The following is a 17,926-nucleotide window of genomic DNA, read 5'->3' on the forward strand; positions in this document are numbered from 1 at the left end:
CTGAGGAATCCCAGTCCCCCGCACTGGGAGCACACCTCTAGTCTCAACCAGATGATATGTGAACCTTTCTGGCAAGCTTTCTAAAGGAAAAAAAAGGAATGGTGTGCCTCCTGCTTGTGTCTGTATTTGTGTTTTACAGCACAAAATTAAATGTTTGTAAAAATGTCTGTATGTCAGTAAAGAAAGCAGCATATATTACACAAGAGACCACTTTTCAGACAAAAAAACATAATGAAGGCTGCTGGGTTTTGCTGCAAAAATAAGAAGCAAGTGCGACAGTCAAAGTCTCCAGAAGAGCTGTGGCTGGTTCTGCAAGAAGCTCAGTAAAACGTACAGCTCATTTCCTTTATAAAGCTGCACACACTGTACCTGAGACTACTGTTTTTTTTAAAGCAAAGGGTCATCACACCAAATATTGACTTTGTTTCATTTATTATTGTTTACTGCTATTTATAGTATTTTTTTAATGTAGAAACATTTAATTTCATTATTTTTTTCATTATTATTTTCATCTTTGCGCTACAGCTTTTCTTTGCATGTGCCTTAGACTTTTGCACAGTACTGTGTATGTATATATATATATATATATATATATATATATATATATATATATATATATATATATATATATATATACACACATACACACATACATACATACACACACACATATATATAAAAATACATACACACACAACAGGAACCCAAATGCCTCTTTATCACATCTTTTCTCAGTGGCTGTTTTGCCACACCACGGTGGATGATTAGAATATTTATTTTCCAGGTCTGTGCTTCTAGCTGTGCAGTAACAACTTCTCATTTATCACCCTCACTCCGTGTCCATGCCAGCACCCTGGGCTGCGGCCGAAGGACAGCAATTACAATTTATGGCCCTTTTGATCTGGGATTAATTAAAAAGATCCGTCAAGGTGGTCTCCCTGTCTGTTGCAGTTACTATGTTATGCTGTATTTGCACAGCAGTCGGTCTCAAATGGGGCAGCAGAGCATTGCAGAAGTGACCGCTGTGATTGTCTCAATAAGAGGAGCCCGGAGAAATAGACTAAATCCCAACACTGAGGTGTTTATCAATCATCCGAGCCCAACTACGGTTCTCTTTTTAAAAACAGTTTGCAACCAGGTGTAGGTAAGAAGTAGGTAATTACATAAAAATAAGTAATAAGTATTAATATTAGTTAATATAATTAATTATTAATATTAATATTACAAATATTATTTATTACTTTGCTCTGAAGTTCATATAAAAATATTCTGATCTATATTTTGCACCAGTACATGAAAATACTCAGTCAAGAGTAGTTTATGGTTTTGTAATGATGTGATGAGACCAACATGAGTTAATTTATTCATTAATAAAACTGCACGCTGTATTAGGCTGATGGTTCTCAATGATGTCTTGCCAGGCATCTCTGGGTCAATATGAAAGCAACCCAGCCTTATGCATATTGACTGGAGTCACTGCCTGTTACCATAGAAACAACTTCCGTGCTCTGGCTTGAGTACAGTGGAACTTTTGCATAATTTGTTAGGTTTCATGAGTTTTAGGTTGTCTTTACATGGTGAAACTTTCCCAAGTGTGAACATGTCTGAAAAAATATTTTTCACCTACTCATCATAGTACTGTGGATACTGAATACTGATCTAAAGTTGACTATATCATTAGTATTTTGTCTTAAATGATGGGATATAGTTTAATTGTCGCCAAGCTGTTTGCGGTCTATGAAAACAGATAACCTCAATGTACTGCTTAGCATAAAATATATGTTTTATTCACACAGTGAAATTTTTATCTAATATTAGATAGCATGATATCAAGCTTGGCTAGTGGTTTTGATTAAAAGCCCGCTAGCTTGCTAAGAAACTTGGCTAACTCTATAATGTCAGACAGCTAATGTTAATAACATAGCTAGCTAAGGTAAGTAGTTAGCAGAGTAATGTTAGCGAGGTTTTGTTGGTATTCTGCTTGTAAAAAGTGCTACATGAATACAGTGACTGAATTGAAATGTAATGTACAGAAATGTACAGAAATATATATCAGCCATAATACAGTCAATAAGTAATTGTTTTAATTCCCTGTTTTATTTCTGCATTCCATTGTATTAGGAGCTCTGAAAAAGATGACCTGCAATTTACAGTAGCTAGCCTGATAAACAGTTGGTCAAGAGCCACCTTGGCAAATTCCCAAACATACCTGACATCACATCAAAATGGCTTCCTCTCCACTAGCTTTAACTTCTTTATAAACTATCGTTTTTGGATTTCATTTGTAATGTAATATTACAATACAATATTTGACAGAAATCATCCATGTGGTAGTCTACTAGCCCTCCATTTAATAGTAACCAGAAAATTGCTAAAGGGCAAATACTGCATTAGTTAGTAACAATTTTTTCATTTTTTAATTGAATTCATTTTTGTTTGAATACATTGTGGATGGCTGCAGCAAACCGCTGCTTGTATGGCAAATTATATAATTTGGCAAGCATTGTAAGAAGATCTACATGTACACATTTCTAAATAAACACACTGGAACACATTTAGATCAGAAGTCAGAAGTACAGTTCAAATATCTGTGAAACAGTACTGTAACAAGACATGCCATAGGGGTTTAATCAAAAAAAAAAAAAAAAAAAAAAAAACATAATCCCTCAAATGTGGTGAATAAATATTATACAGGTTGAGTTATAAAGCGATATAATCAAAATCTAATAATGTGCTGATTCAATATCTATAGTATAGATTATGAATATTATGGCTTATTAATATGCCTTGATAAGCATTGATGATCAAAGACACAGCCAGACCTCTGAGCTGTTTCTATCCTATTCACAAGCCTGTCTGTCTCCATAGTGAGGTTGGATGTACGAGTAGGAATGTGCTGCGTCGGAAGAGACTCCGTCCTGTTATAGCCTAATTAGGCTCATAATGACTGAACATGTCTCAGAAAAACACAGCCAATAGTGGTTATAGATTCGGTACTCACAGTGTTATGCTTTCCGGCACTAGCCATTTGCTAGTGCTGTTTCTAATTGTTTTAAACAAATCACTATGGAAAAGGGGTATAATTGGCTGCCTAGTTCACAACTCAGCAATCAATAGGGTAAGAGATCTTTGACATCAATCCATGAACAGTGTGGGAGTGAAGTGCATAAGCCCTAAGGGTTATCACAGTGTAGGTAAACATATGTTCATATATTCAATACCGGCACGTCTAGTAACCATCATTAACTGCTGTCAATGCAGACGGAATGCTTTTAATTTTGAAATGCAGTCATGTGTGGTCACTAGGAGTGTGTGTGTGTTTTCTTCTGAGATTATATGTTGCACAACTTGATTTATGAGCTATACATTTAAGGCAGCCGTGATACGTGATCATTTAAGTGTCATATTGAGGAGTGGAAAGAGGAGTGGAATAATATTTCGAAATAATAGTAAACTGTTATAATAATATAATAATAATAATATAATAATTATAATAATAATATATAATATAATAATAAAGCTGAGTGTGTGAGTGCGGTGGTACTTTGCTGATACAGAGATGCCTAACTCCATTCACCTGTCATCGCCCCCCAATTTTTATCAGCGCAGCCATATCGTTAAGCTGGTACATTTTTTACAATCGGCATGTATTTACACCTTTGGCAGCTACAAATATACACAAATATTCTCTTTTGTGTAGTGTTCCTGTAGTGCAGGAACACTACACAAAAGAGAAAAAAAAACTCATGCTTTGGGCAGCCTTTTGTGAGGAGACAGATAACTCTGATATGGTAAAGGGTGTTGACACGGTTTTACCCTGTGTAACATTGATAAATCTGGTTTATTTCCCTCCAATATGGGATCTGCTGTAAGGTAACATCTTGTTTCACACTTAACTGGATAATGGATACAGGAAGTGATGTTGTCTCTACGAATAACGGCATCAGGCAGAAATCTCCTTTGACAGGCCGGCTTTTTGTTGAGGGGAAAGTGCTACACAAATTACCCTTCACTTTGTGGCGCAGAGTGTAGACAAGGCAGAGGGTTTCGGAAGGGAGGGTTGGAAAAGATAAGCCGTTTTCTGATTTTCCTCACTGTAATCCCACCATGCTATGCGTCTCTGAGCTGTCCAGATGTGCAGATCTTTTTTACCCGGCTATGTGTGCAACAAGCAGCTGCTTCATTAGAAAGGGTCTCACTGATCTGCAGATGACAGAGACGAGCCAGAGCTCTGTTTGCACACACTCATGCAAATGCGTGCACACACACACACACACACACACACACACACACACAGGCTAAATCAGAAGAACACAGCTCTCTGGCAGAGCGTGGATTTGTGCAGGCTGAATTTCAATAAGAGACAGACAGATACCTTTTTGATCCTGAAGGAAACTGCAGAGTTACGGCAGAAAAAAAGAGACAAGTGATGTGATGTGTGTGTGCTCTTGCTGCTTTGGAATACTGACACTAACAGACTGATCAGAACAGCAAACATCTGCCTGGATTGTATAAATTGCAACGCTAGCAAAGACAAAACCTGCTTTTGTTTCAAGAAGTTACAAGCAAGTCATGCTTAAAACCTGTTTTTGTTTCTTTTTTTTTTTTTTTTTTTTAAGTGAGAAATTGTATTCCTAATTATTTTTATCCTGAAATTCACAATAATATTTGCATACCAAAAAGCAAATGGTCTCATTTAAAGACTTGTTAGGAAGGAGACTGAAAAACAGATCCACTTTTCTGTGAAGGCAGACCACAAGGGCAAAATAAATGCATTTTGATTCTGTAACACATGGCACTGGAGACAGCTAGATGCAAGTTCATAGTCCCTTTATTTATGTTTTTTCCTGTTAGTCAGTTCACAGTCAGAATATTACAGGAAAACAGTAATGATGTCCCACTAGTCCTTTATTTACATGTCATATGTCTGCTGTGTTTTAGTGTTGATAAGAAATTATATAATAGCCTCAAACAGCATGCTCTCTAAGCTTCTTTGAAGGTTCATCTATCTAAAATTCTGCATCTGGGTCAGCAGGCATGCAAATGCATCCATTACTCAACTGAAGAATTCATGAGCTGATAAACATGCATGTCTGTGTCTCTGATTCACATCTACAAACCACCAAACATGTTGATACTAAACCCCATTGCACGTAATTGGTGATTATATAATTGTGATTATAAATGTTATTTGCTGTTTTTATTACTATTACCTGTACTATTCTACTTACTATACTTGCTATATTTTTGATGATACTGATTTAACTGCCAATCAAATGATTTTCAGGTGGTTTAAATGTTACCCACAGACTCTGACCAGACATGAGTTTGTTTGTACAGATACATCAGAGATGAAATGTCAGAATGTGCTTGACGTATCCTTAAAGAATAAGCCACAACAAGTCCAGGAGAACCTTGTATACTAAATTTTGTATGGATATAAAGGTCAAAATTTCAAAACATCAAGGGTTTTCCTAGAGTGCCTGTCATATCTAGATCCTTAGCTGCTCCACTTTGGACTTCATTCCATTCCCTGTCACCTGATTTAATTTCAACTGGCTGTTTCCACCTCACTTACTGGACATAAATGACTATAACTATATGACAAAACTAATGACAAAACTACACATTAGCCAGCTAGCCCGTGTTTTGACCCCTGCTTTTTTGGTTATGTTTTTATCTACTGATTCTGATTCATTCAATAAACTGCTTGCAGTTGAAGCCAACCATTTATGCTTCATTGTGACACTGCCACACATTTTAATTATATGCCACACATTAGATGGTCAAATACTAAGAGATTATAGCCAGGTCTGCATAGTTTGGAGCATAGATAACCATAAAAACCCTGGGTACTTGACTGATAATGCATATAAAAGAAACATTTCTAAGAAATGTAATTGGATAATGCCTTTGCTACTTCTTTGGCAAGCAAGCACAAAAAAGAAGGAAGATGAAAATCCTTGAAGACCAGTTAAAGCCAGTTCTCCAGCTCGTCTATATAAGGAAAGCTCCTGCTGTGTATGTTCCTCTCATTTCCCCCTATTTTTATAACCATTCTTTCTCCTATGAGCCTTCGGGTTATAATACAGCTTACCCCCCCTCCTCCTTCCTTCTATTATGTATATCTATATCAGTCTATCCATATCTACAATGCACTCCACTAATATTGGCACCTTTGGTAAATATGAGCAGAGATGGCTGCGAAAAATTGTATTTATTGTTTAACATTTTGATCTTTTGTTCAACAAATTCACAAAAGTACTCTGCTCTCATGGATATCAAACAATTGCAAACACAATACAGGTTTATCCAAAAAAAAAAAAATACACATTGATATTTTACATTTTTTTAGTACACCTGGGTGACTAGGAACAAGAAATTGTTCAACCATGACTTCCTGTTTCACAGGGGTATAAATATGAGGTAACACAGGCCAAATTCCCTTATTCATTCATCACAATGGGTAAGACCAAGGAATATAGCTGTGGTGTGCAACATCAGTAGATATGTGCAGTAGATATGTCCCCCTTTTTGCTTTATTGACAGTGTGCACTCGAGCTGGCATGGAGCAGATGATCCACGTTAGATCAAATCCATCAGCATTTCAACTGAACACAGGCTACAATGGAAGGGATAAGACTCCTGGAAAATCTGACCTTTTGAATTCTGCAAAACCTTTTGTGCAACAAATATATATATATATATACACACACACACACACATTATACATATATACATGCATAAACAGAGCTTACTCTTTCTACACACACTTTCATGGCATTCAGATTGGATGCAGTGGTGAAATGGAGACATCCCTGACTACATTGGTTTTGCATTTGTGTGTGTGTGTGTGTGTGTTCAAAGGAAGGCGGATTGGCTCTGCTGACTGCACCACTCTCCCCTGTGACTCGGTAGCAGAATGCGTCACATTTTTCAGCCATTCCTCCATCACCTCCCTCTGGCATGAGCAGCAACACAGAAGCATTAAGCCAGCCTGGAGCTCACACACTGCTCTGGACCTACATACATCCTATAAAAATGCTCCCTTTTTTAACTTGCAAGAGTTAAAACTTACTTTATTATCTTTTCTGCACCTTTATCTAATGATCACAACATATTTTCTATCATTCACTTGTTACCTCTAGATAAGCCATTTTCTAAAGATAACAAAGCTAATGAGGCTTCAAAATGCCAAGGGCACAGATCAACACATTCAATTCATTTGATTAGGAATCACTGGCATATCACTTGGAAAGCTGACCAAAAGCGGACATCTAAAGTTAACTACTTTAAGCATTTGCATGATAATTGAGATCAGAGAGATAACTGCTACTAACTAGATGTTTGTTGTTGCATAGATAAACAAGATAAAGTAAAAATATGAGGTTAAGTCAATAACTAGCCCTTTAGGCTTATACATCTACTCTATGTGCAATGGAGCTCTGTGATAATGAGATGCAATGAGGATAATAGTACAGATATAACAATTATTTGACGATGCATGGCCTCTCTGAAACGTAGCAATTTTAAAAAAAATACTGGCAAGAAATATATAGTGTGTGCTAAAATTGGGTTTCTGGGATTGCAGTAATTTCCCTGTATTTATTATTACATTATGTAACATATGTATGTTATACTTTCAAGAAAACTAGAATTCACCAGCCATTGTGCTATATCTTTCTGCAGGATTATTATACTTATTACATAGACTTTTCCATGTTTTTCTTTTAGTATTTTTAAATCCATGTGAACATCAGCTAGCTCAGAGCCACACTTATAATATTATTTCAGTAAGATTTTTAGTAAGATGATAAAACAAACATAATACAAGGATTTGGCCAAAAATAGTGACAATGATCGAATTGTACTTTTAATGAATAAAAGATAAAGACACATCCATTTGATTAGAAGTGGGATAAGAAAAACCAAAACATAAACACTATAGCTCATCAAAACAGAGAAGAAGGCCACTTTCATCAATAATCATTAAATCCTTAAAAGCAATCGGGATTGTGGACGGCAGGCTGTGAAATCAGATGTGATTACTATTGTGTGAAAGGTAACAGGGGTGTAAGGTCTGTTTTTTTGGTTACACAGCACCAGTAGAATACTAAACCTCACCTCTGTCTGCATGTGATAAAGCTCGATATCTCTATCTCTCTCTCTCTCTCTCTCTCTTCCCATGTGATTTTCTAGTCACGGGAACAGCCTTGGTCAAACCGAGGCAAAAGGTTCAGCAAGCTGTCTGTTCAATTTAGCGCTAGACACCCCCTCCCTCCATCCCCCCTCCCTCTATGATGGCAATTGTTTTCCCATCCGTGAGTCTGTTCTAGTGGGCGCGCCTGAAAAAAAAGTATAATCAAATGTGCTCTTTTAGCTTGAAGAGCCATTATAAATAGATGACTTTAATTATTTTCCTATTAGGCAGTAAAGGGCTTTTTCAGGTTGCTAGCGCGTGTGTGTGCGTATGACAGAAACCAGAGACACACTCATTATTGGCCACTGTCACCAGCAGCCTGGCTGTCACCTGGCAGCTAATGAAGTCAGGGCCTGGAAATAGGGCACTTGTAAAGGTGGCCCAAGATGCCCGAGATGAGTTACATTTCTAACACACTGGGGCAGGCTCCTCTTGACTTGCTTTCATATTAAATGAGCTATCTCATCTATTAAATGAGCTCTGTAGCAAATTCAGTGTAGGGAGTAACAGCTCATAATAGCGAGGCTAGAATCTGGATACTCATACTGACATATCAGTCAAGAATGAAATGTACAAGATTTACCACTTACCACAAGAGTAGTCGAAGTTCAAATTCATTCATTCATTCATTCATTCATTCATTCATCCATCTACAGTAAGAGGGTTAACCTGTACAGTGAATATCTCAATACGTGAGCAACAATCCAGGGTATGAAAGATCCAAATGAAACAACCAAGATTTCAGTACAGTAAAACAGTAGAGACATTTCAATGCAATATGATACAGTGCAATCTAATACATCACAGAGTGATTCAGTATTGTGCAAGCACTGCAGAAATTTTTGATAAATGGAAGGCAAACAGCCGTCACTGCAACAGACAGTCAGACCAAGAAGCCATGCCTCCTTCACAGAACAGACAGAGAGACCACACCTCCTTCACTGGGACAGAGACAGAGAGGCCACACCTCCTTCACTGGGACAGAGACAGAGAGGCCACACCTCCTTCACTGGGACAGAGACAGAGAGGCCACACCTCCTTCACTGGGACAGAGACAGAGAGGCCACACCTCCTTCACTGGGACAGAGACAGAGAGGCCACACCTCCTTCACTGGGACAGAGACAGAGAGGCCACACCTCCTTCACTGGGACAGAGACAGAGAGGCCACACCTCCTTCACTGGGACAGGGACAGAGAGGCCACACCTCCTTCACTGGGACAGAGACAGAGAGGCCACACCTCCTTCACTGGGACAGGGACAGAGAGGCCACACCTCTTTCACTGGGACAGAGACAGAGAGGCCACACCTCCTTCACTGGGACAGGGACAGAGAGGCCACACCTCCTTCACTGGGACAGAGACAGAGAGGTCGCACACACCTCCACCACAGAGAGAGAGAGGTCATGCCTCTTCCACTTGGACAGACACTAATCAATTCACCTGCTATCTTCTACTAGATTTTGCCTGACATATATTGGTTTGAATCATTGAGTCGTATCAAAAATGTATTAAAATCAGTCAATTTTTTCCTATTTTTTAAACGATTTGTGCTCTCAAAGGTTCAGTTATCAATCTGTTCAAAATTGATATTAGACAGGATGTTTCTATCTCAAGTTCTTTAAATGTAGATCTGTGAAGCATCTCTAGAAAATTTCACTAGAGAAAATTTAATCTGGTACTTTATTTTTTTTTCTGACCGCAGCACATTAGGAGAAACAATAAGGTAGTGCATACAGCATATCTGAATTTTTAATAGCTCTGCCCATAGCACATTCTTTGCATTACTTTTGCTGAGGAGTAATTGTTGGAGGCATGAATAATTGACAGTGCAGGGGCGAAGCGTCAATGTGCGGCGGTGAGAAATGGATGGAAAAGGCTGAGAGAGTGGGCTAAACAGGATGTAGAATGTGACTGCTGAAATGGGCTTTCCATTTGAGCCATAATGCCATGAAGTGCTTCCTACTTTCCATTGTCTCCATATGATCAAACAAACTTGAAGCAGAGATCGAGAAGAAAAAAAACAGGAGTAATTCCATTACGTTCACAGTATTTGGCAGAAGCTCTTATCCAGAGCAACTTACAGTACATTTATCTCATTTATACAAGTGAGCAGTTGAGGGATAAGGACCTTACTCAAGGGCCCAGCAGTAGCAGCACTGGGATTTGAACTCATGACCTTCCAATCAGTCGTCCAACACCTTAACCACTGAGCTACCACTGCCCACAATGGAAGCAATTTTAAATTATATAAACTATAATAAAGCTGAGAGCATTTTATCTGGGTGTACTTAAAAGAATAAAAGCATACACTTCTTGTACTTAGACACGGTTCCCTCACAATGAGATCCAGATCTCTATCCTGCTCCTGGAGTATACATAGATTTGCATGAGAAATAGAGCTAGAGATGGCAAAAGTGTGGCAGGGAGTTTCAGGTAGGATGTCTATGTTCATATGTGTATGTATGTGAGAGGAGAGCTGTCCAAGTTTGTTATATTATAATCATCCTTTTCTTATGTGTTGTGTTTTGGCCTAATTTACTGTACAAAATAATACCCACATATCTACACTGGATAGATAGCTAACTGACACTGGCTTGTTTGTGCATTTGTCCCTTAAGTAGTTCTCAACTAGGGTATATATACATCACTTTCATGCTATCAATACAGAAATGAATCTAAAGGGTGTCCCTTAAGTCTCCATACATAGGGGAAATTAACACTTTTTAGCAAAATGTAATTTTATTTACAAAAAAATCGTCTACATGATTGCCATTTCTTTGTAAACACACCCGGAATCGTCGCTCCCACTTATGATGAACTCAATGTAATTGCATGTCCATCACAACCTTGCGACAGCTTCCTCATCCAGCCATGAGAATGATTTCAATACGTTCTTCTTTTGTCAAAGGCATGCTTAAAGGCTATCTGGGAAAAAAAAAAAAAAAGAATAGAAACTAAGTATGAAAAACTTTGGATGACATTTTGCTGAAAAGTGTTAATTTCCCCTATGTACAGAGATGTTTGGGACACCCTGTAATATACTTTCACTGCTCACTAGTTTTGCCATCGTATATATACAGTATAGCCTCCCTGATGTGTATGGAGTTGAACTTGTTGCAGCTGTGTCTGCACCGTTCTCATTTTTCATATTCAAAATGCCCTCAAACAAATCTTTTCAAGTGCTGTGACTCCAGTGTTAAGTGAAGTGCTATATTTTTGTACCAATGCTCAAGTAATATTAGAGGAATAACAAAGTGGCGTAATATCAGATGTTTGAGGCCATGCGTTGTCTAATAAAGAAACCGAGAGGCCACAAGTCTCACAGCCTTTACCCATCCTCTATATCCAATGAGGAAATTGTTTTATTACAGTGTTCCTTCTGGTGACATGTACTGTGTATCAAATACAGCCTCGGATCCACTGCCTCCCCTGCAGAGCAAATCCATTTCCTTCCATGATTAATTTCATTGTTGCTGTGGATATTATTATTCCCCTATTCTGCTCAGCATGCTGCTCTGGTCCTGTTTGTAATTCTGGTGAGGTTGAGCTGTTAGGAAGCATTCAGGAGACCAGCGCTATAATAAGATTCAGGGAATTTGCTTCCGTAGACAGCAACCAGAGCGCATTTCTAAAGTTGGCTTGTTAGGTACTGCTGTACGATACATGAGAGTGAATCATTTCAAAATAATTACTATGAAATATATCAGAATCAGGGACATTACTGCCCAGTGCTCAGGTGTAGCAATCATTCAGGCTAATTATTACACCTGATCATGCTGAATTGAAGTCTTTCCAAAAAAGGTGTTCATTTCCTTCACTCATCTGTGAACAAGAAGGAAATCTAGATCGATTTTAAACCACACAGCCAAATCAGTCAAATACCACTACTGACATTTAAAGTTAGTGAGAGGGCAGTGTGATGGTGAGTGAGAGACAGTGAGAGAGTGAGACAGTGAGAGAGTGTGACAGTGAGAATGATTCTGTCAGGAAGGGAAACAATGAGTAAAACTCAATATGAGTCAAAGTGAGAAAGTGAGTGAAAGGGAGAGAGACAGTGAGTGAGCAAGAGACAGTGAGAGAGAGAAAGTGAGTGGAGGGACACAGTGAGTAAGAGACAGTGAGTGGAGGGACACAGTGAGTGAGAGAGGAGTGAGAGAAACAGTGAGTGAGACAATGAGAGTGAGTGTGATGGAGACAGTAAGTAAGACAGTGAGTGAGAGGGAGACTGAGTGAAAAGGAGACAGTGAGTGAGAGGGAGACTGTGAGTAAGACAGTGAGTTAGAAAGACAGTGAGTGAGACAATGACAGTGAGTGTGAGGGAGACAGTAAGACAGTGAGTGAGAGGAAGACTGAGTGAAAAGGAGACAGTGAGAAAGACTGTGAGTGAGACAGTAAGTGAGAGTGAGGTTGAGAGATAGTGAGTGAGACAGTGAGTGAGAGTGTGAGGGAGACAGTAAGACAGTGAGTGAGAGGAAGACTGAGTGAAAAGGAGACAGTGAGTGAGAGGGAGACTGTGAGTGAGAGACTGTGAGTAAGACAGTAAGTGAGAAAGACCGTGAGTGAGACAGTAAGTGAGAGTGGGGTTGAGAGCTAGTGAGTGAGACAATGAGTGAGACAATGAGTGAGAGTGCGAGGGAGACAGTAAGACAGTGAGTGAGAGGAAGACTGAGTGAAAGGGAGACTGTGAGTAAGACAGTAAGTGAGAAAGACCATGAGTGAGACAATGAGTGAGAGTGTGAGGGAGACAGTAAGAAATACAGTGAGTGAGGGAGAGAACAGTGACCGAGAGAGACAGTGTGTAAGAAGGAGACAGTGGGTGAGTGAGTGAGTGAGACAATGAATGAGACAGTGTGTGTAAGAGGGAGACAGTGAGTGAGACAATTAGTGAGTGATATTTCAGCTTTTTGTCCTTGCTTCTGCGAAACGTGTAGGGTAAATTTACATTTAGTCCACCACTTGAAATGCTAATATTTGCCACTGGTGTGAGCAGAAGGTAACACCTCCAGTCCTGAAGTCTAAATCAATAAATACAGAGGTTTCTTTCGGTCATCCCTAAAGCAGGCTTGTTAGTGCTCAGATCGAAGAAGCCTGAAGAGATCCTGTTTTCAATTTCCTGCTCCAGTACCCCTCCTACCTTCCCCAGTAGCCCCAGCTCTTACCTCAAAGGGGTTTTGCTTTAACTGAGTGCACTACCATTTAGCACGGCATGTATGTACGCCAGGCTGGATCTTCAAATGAAAAAACATTATTGGTATTAACTATTTCAGTGAATATGAGGGGGAACACTAGCGTATGATAGTGGATCATGACAATACTAACTACATGTATCAATGAACTTTTAACCTTCAAATGAGTCTCATTTTTGTGGATGAATGTTTCACCATCCATCATCTATAAGCTCAAAAGGAATGCTGCTGTATTACAGGTAGGAATCTGGGGCTAGGTTTTAACTATGGGAGTCTAATATTTAGTTTGGTATCTGTACCTGTGTGAAGCTCTTGTACCTGCGTGTTGCATCAGAGCCACCAGACAAAAGCTGTTATCCTTATAGCTGAATTTGTTATACCTTACAAGATCAGAACTGTTACAGCAGTTTACATCACTGACTGCTTGTTGCAATTCACAAACTAGTTGAAAAGTGTGAAGAAATAATATTTTGAACTTGACATTTTAGTACGTGCAGTGGCCCTTAAGTGCAAAAACACATTACCAAACCAAAATCACTTGGTTTTCACATCATATTTTTATCAAGGGCATTCATGTGATGTTCTTTTTAGACATGCTGTCAACTTTGCATGGCATTAATGTGAGTAGCTTTATGTTGAAAACCTGACTAAAGAAAGCCTGATTATTCAGCAGAAAGAATTACTCCTTACAATAATAACATATGTAACTTCGCATTTAATCTTTTTCACTAGATTAACTAGAAATCAGACTGAAAAAGTGCTATCTTCCCTTGTCGTAGTCATACACAGCCTCCAATTAGCAACAAGCATGTGATGTTCAATATGGACCCACCCTTTCTGTGTTGAGTTAATGTGGATGTGTTTGCGAATTTGCTGTTGTGTTTTCTGATTAGTGTGTGTTGTGTGTTTTTGGTTTATACTTACTTATTCCTAAAGGTCTAATGCTTTCACAGTGAGAAATGCAAACAGATTTTACAAATAGTAAAAAGAATATATTTGCTAAACAGAGTGGAATGATGGACTTTATGGTGTCCCATCATGCACCACAGAATAGAAGGGAAGAGGCGTGTAGCAGATAAAGGAGAGAAGCAGCATGGGTACCGATGTTGGCATTAGAGAGTCATCTGTGGTGCTATTTCTGTCTTGTTTTAAAACTGTTAATGTTGGTGAACTGAAAATGAAAATTAAAAAGACAGACACAGAATAGCAAAGAGCAGAACTTAGCTAGTTAATGCGAGATGCACTAATTGCATTATGGCACAACTGTTTACATTAAATACTTTTTGAACTTCATTTCTTGTACATATACAGTAAAATGGTTAGTATTTGAATTTACAAACCTCTCCTCTGCAAACCCAGAATTATGTCCTTTGTGCCAATCCTCTAGATTAGCACATAGAAAATACCGTCATGTATAAGACGTGATCATGTATAAGATGCGATAACATTCCAGATATCTCCAAATTAAGCTAATGTTTGGAAAATGATGAATTAGGTAACAAATTATATTTTTTGTCCTAGTGAGGGTCATGTAGAGAAGTGGAAGATAAAAATAAACTTAATTAAGGCCACTTGCACTACTCTTTCCTATTACTTTAAAGGACAAAATGAAAGTTATTGACACAGTCAAATCCTGTTCACAGCACCAATGTGAAAGATTTGTGAATTTTAGGAGTCAAATTCAAGCTCACTATTTACTTAGAATCATGGTCATATCCAGCATCACTAGACATGTAAGCCCATGTTAATATAATTAGCCATGTACTGTAGTTCCCTTAATGCTGATTATATACTCAGTAGCTCTGATGTAGTAGGAGCATAAGACCATGCCATTCCCTCACGACATAAATCAGCCTCACTGTAACACTGTACCTAGCTGAGTATGTGCTTTTCTCAGGCGGCAGGGTTACAGTCTTGCTTGCACTTTATATACTAACAAAGCTGAACCACCTGAGACCTGGCAGTCCGATCAGATCATTTACATATGCCTATCATCTATAAAATGTTAGCGAAAAAATAAACATCTCCTTTGTGATAGTCAGATGATGTCACATGTAGGTCCACACCAAGAGATGTTCACTATGATATATTGCTTTAATCTCATCCTCCCATGTTACCACTTCAAACAGGTGCTGCCTGAAATCTATAAAAACCTCATGCTAGTTAACTAACACATCCATACACGTCAAATGGAAAAGAAAAATGAACAGTCAGGAACGTTATCTGTCAACTCACCCCTACACAATTTACTTTCTCTATAAAAGGTTTGTTATTACTTTGTTTACCTGTGAGTGGTCCGAGGCCTTGAAAGAGATGGCAGATGGGAACTAAAGATAACAATGCCTGCTTCAAATGGAGAGGGCTTGAGCTCACTTTATAAATGTATCTTCTCCTCTAAGGAAACAGAAATGGTTGGCTGGGGTTCCCTTATTGAATAATGTCAAGATATCATGCCGGGTTGATATATACCTTGATATGTTTGAGGGTATGGCCTCGCTGTGTGGATGGTCCAAGGGCAAGTGGGGCTTCTGCATCCAAGCTCTGCTGATCAGGGAAGCCCAGTTGGCGGCCTACAGGCTGCCACCCGACTCTGCATGGACCCGCAACCCTGCCGTTCGGGAAGGACAGACGCCGACAGGCTGGGAGACAAAGATAAATCTTGCCATTGCGTAAGCAACTGCTCAGCATGTCGCCCAGGCAAAATCCTCTCACACTCTTACGCTTTCTATTCCCCACTCTTTTCCCTAGGGTGCCACAGTTGCTCCGCAGACAGCTTGAATGGGGTCGTGGCAAGTCTGCTGGGGCTGTGGAAAGCAAGGGCACTTTACCCCAAATGGAAGTGGGTCAGTGTTCTACACAGTCCCACAGACCTCCCCCACTCTGGAAGTGACACACAGAGCAGTGGTCAATACTCAGGGAATTATACATTGGGCCTAGTGGTTTCAGCCTGGGCACAGACCCTGATCCAGCAAAGCCTGATTCAAGATGAGGCATTGGAAAGTTATTTGGGGTTGAGCTAGAGGGGTAATAACTAACGTGGCACACCTGAGCCCTGTTGGCCCACATATATTTATTTGATCTTATGCTCATGATCTCTCTCTCTCTCTCTCTCTCTCTCTCTCATATATATATATATATATATATATATATATATATATATATATATATATATATATATATATACACATATATACACACACACACACACACACATTAGTTTGTGAGTTCCTGAGAGCAAAACTTTATGAAAGCTTTATGTTACTGCAAGTACAACTAGAAAAGTTTATGTGCACTTTTACCTTGGGAGCCAAGAAAATTTTACATAGACATATTTCACTTTCAAAGGAAAATTGTTTATGAAATTGGTAGCCCTGATAAATTCAAGCATCTCTGAGAGCTTGCCAGGGAAAAAAGTAATGTGCATGATCACAAAATGTGGGGAAAAAAAAAACAACTTATGATCACAATAACCTGCAGTGCCCAATTACTGTATATTTAACTGCTTTGAGATTTGTAGGAAAATAGATAATTTATCCATTAGATATAAAGGGCACTCCCACAAAAAGCAGCATGTTTCACGCATCTACACTGCTCTGTTGCAACAGGGCAATCAACAGACCTTTCCCTGAGAAGGCTGCATTCTAAGATATGCAAACTGACGCTAAGCTTGTGCAGGCAGAGAATCACTTTTCATGTCAATACGAGTACAGTTGTCACATCAATAATGCCGGAATGGCCCTACTGTATCGACTTACTGCAAGGCTGAATCACCCTCAGAAAGTGAGATTATCCAGCAGTGTTTCAGTTTCTGATCCATTTACCACTGTCAGATACCAGTTTGCCAAAGTGATGCAAGGTTTTTGCTCTCTAATGTACATCCATAGCCCTTCCATTCCAAATTGCACCCTAGTCCTAAATTTTAAAATGTTTTCAACACTTCAGCAGACGCAGTAGATAGTTTATTTAAGAGCTTGTTATACATATTTATACTACAGCGCTTTTGAATGCTGTTATTTAACAAAGAAAAACATAATCATCAACGTGGTGAAGCGTTATGAAAGGAGACATTTATTTAACATTTATGGAAGGCCCCCGGAGTCAGCGCTTTGCAACTGTCAGTAAGTTTTCTTCATGACGAGCTACAGTTTTGTTTTTTTTTTTTGAAAGGCTGGTGAAGAAACAACTGTTTATATCTGTTATAACACAACTGATAACAGGAAATAAACTGTCTTGCGGTCATATTTTACTATAAACAGGTAAAAAAGCATGACATCATTCATTAACAAATTAATAATTGTAAAGTAATTACTGACAAATTGCTCTGGTGTAAGAGCTTCTGGATGTACTTTTATTGGAAAATAATCCATTTCACATTGGGCCCTTTCACACCACCATGGTATTGATTATTTTCCTTTATACCACAGTGTGGTTGAATTCTCGAATCAGAAGGGATGCATTTATTTGCTATAACACCATGGCTGTGACAGTAGTTCTGGCTGTAACATAAATGATAGGTTTATATTAACTAATTAATACAGTA

This window comes from Pangasianodon hypophthalmus, chromosome 2 (assembly GCF_027358585.1).
Source record: "Pangasianodon hypophthalmus isolate fPanHyp1 chromosome 2, fPanHyp1.pri, whole genome shotgun sequence".
NCBI lineage: Eukaryota > Metazoa > Chordata > Actinopteri > Siluriformes > Pangasiidae > Pangasianodon > Pangasianodon hypophthalmus.